The sequence below is a fragment of the Penaeus japonicus genome, unplaced genomic scaffold (genome assembly GCF_977035675.1).
Source record: "Penaeus japonicus unplaced genomic scaffold, GWHDUDI00000001_assembly GWHDUDI00000004, whole genome shotgun sequence".
In the NCBI taxonomy this organism is placed as follows: domain Eukaryota; kingdom Metazoa; phylum Arthropoda; class Malacostraca; order Decapoda; family Penaeidae; genus Penaeus; species Penaeus japonicus.
In genome coordinates this window covers 2,912,829-2,915,328 of record NW_028234406.1, presented here as the reverse complement: position 1 = coordinate 2,915,328, position 2,500 = coordinate 2,912,829, and the positions used below count along the sequence as shown (strand labels likewise).

Genomic DNA, 2,500 nt, shown 5'->3' with positions numbered 1-2,500 from the left:
AGAACTGGCTATCCATTACTCTCTCTCTCTCTCTCACTCACTCTTTCCCTCCTTCTGTCTCTTTCTTACTCCCTCTCTCTTTCCCTTCTTCTGTCTCTCTCTCTCACTCACACTCACACTCTCACTCCCTCTCCCTCTATCTCTCTCTCACTCTTTCCCTCCTCCTCTCTCTCTATCACTCCCCTTCCCTCTCTCTCACTCTCACCCACACCCACACTCTCACTCCCTCTCCCTCCCTCTATCCCCCCACTTCCTCCCTCTCCCTCCTCTCTCTCTATCCCTCCCTCCCTCCTCCTCTCTCTCTATCCCTCCCTCCTCCTCTCCCTCCCCCACCACCCACCCCCATTTTTCAGAATCTAGGCCTGGGAACATAAAGGTCATGCGCATGATGGTGTCCCCACATTAGCATCTATATTACGAAAATGAATAAATAACCCTGCACGTCATGCAATCGTGTCACTTGTGTGAGTGCATGACCCTCCCGTCGCATGGCACAGTTGGAAGAGTGAGGGAGATGCGTGAAATGGCACTTTCTCTCTTTATTTGTTTTTGTTTTTTTCTCTCTCTTTCTCTCTTTTTAGTGTTTTTTTTTCTCTTTCTTTGTTTGTTTTCTTTTTGTTTAATATCTTTTTCTTTATCTTTTTTTAGGATTGTATCTTAATCTCCTCTCTTTCTTTCTTTCTCTCTCTCTCTCTTGTTTTCTTGCGTTCTCTCTCTCTCTCTCTCTCTCTCTCTCTCTCTCTCTCTCTCTCTCTCTCTCTCTCTCTCCGTCGCTGATTATCATTTCTTTCTTGCTTGCCCAATACGGTCATTATTTTCTTTTTTTTCTTTTTCTGACTCCACTGTCTTTCATCACATTCTCCGCCTTATTCCTTTTTTATTATCATTCTTTTATTTAATTTTTTTCACATTCTCCGACTTTTTTTTTTCTTTTTTTTTTTTTACTGCGTCGCTATTTCTTTCTTTGTGCGTTTCTTGGTTGCTCGCAATTTGGCATTGTGTTCTTCGCGTTTGTTCTTGTTTATGCTTTTATTTATCTATTTTTTTTGTTTTCTTTCTCTTTGCTTTCTTCGGATGTTTAGATTTTTTTCTTTCTATTTCTCGCTCTCTCTTTCTTTTCTTTTCTTTCTCTCTCTCTCTCTCTCTCTCTCTCTCTCACTCACTCTCACTCTCTTTCTCCCTCTCCTTCTCCCTTTCCCTTTCCTTCCCTCTCCCTCCCTCCCTCTCTCCTTCTCCCCCCCCCCTCTCTCTCTATCTATCTCTCTCTCTCCCTCTCCCTCCCTCTCTCCTCCCCCCCTCTCTCTCTCTCTCTCTCTCTCTCTCTCTCTCTCTCTCTCTCTCTCTCTCTCTCCTTCAGCCACTTCAACCACCAACCTACCATTCCCAGCGTTACCATACCGGCGAACCGGATCATGAAAGGACCCGCGGAGCTACCATGTCACAATTGTCTTCCGAAGGACCCCCGTCATGCACTAGGTAGACAAGGGGATGTGGCTGCTGCTGTTGCATGACTCCCGGAGGCTCTATTCTGGTTAGCGGAGCGAGCGAAAGACGTCTCTAAGGCTCTTGAGCATAAGGGCTAGATGGAACGTCCTCCTCCTCTGGGTGCCCTACCAACCCCCAACCTCCCTCTATAATATACCCCTTCCCCCACCTCCTCCCCCCTATCTTCCATCTCCCTCCCCTCCCTCCACCACCTCCCCCTACCTTCCATCTCCCTCCCCTGCTCCTCAGCTATCTCACCCCCCTACACACTCCTCTCCCCTCCTTATCCCTCCACCCGATTCCCCTCCTCCCTTCCCCAGTCCCCTCTCCCCCTCCCCTTCCCCTCACCCCCACTCCTACGCTCTCAAGACATAATTCCAGTGTTTGCAAGACCGTGAGATTCGCCATGCAACATTCACGAACAATGTCTTAATATGCGGTTAAGGGCGTATGATCTGAGTTTTTTTTTTTTTTTGTAATGATACGAGAGATAAGATAAAGAGAAAGATTTGTGAGATTTAAATTTCAATGTTTAGTTTGATGAGTAGTTTAGAAATGTCACTAAGGAAGAGTTAAGAGCTCATTCTGTTTTGAGATATATATCTATTTTGACGTGCGGTTTATGCAAATGATGTGGACGGTCGTGCAAGATCTATACAAATAATATAATAGATAAAGGGAAAGTAGAGTATAACAGCGTGAATGTAAGTCTACTGTACAACAGGTATAATAAATATAATCAAAACGGATTTCATTGATGCCGGAAGATCGTATGCCATTTATCACTTTTGCCAACATTTCCAAAGCCATTGTATTTACAAGATAATTATACAGGGATTCATTGCAGAGTCAGGAAGGGCAACAAAGACACGCTGTCGGAGATACATGGCGTGAGCGATTGCAAGATAATGTTTCTGCAGCATGAGCATTTAATAGAAAAATTGAAAATGCCCTTTCTTGCGAGGACAAAAGGACAGTATTCCGATTTGTTTTGAATTGGAACTGCAGACAAGAG

The 2,500-nt window shown here is 44.8% G+C and overlaps 1 protein-coding gene across 1 annotated transcript in view; it reads right to left on the bottom strand.

Annotated features, from left to right (window-relative positions):
• LOC122263573 (uncharacterized) overlaps nt 1-2,500 on the bottom strand; it is a 76,063-nt gene that overhangs the window by 72,766 nt on the left and 797 nt on the right. The gene's annotated exons all lie outside the window — the stretch shown is intronic.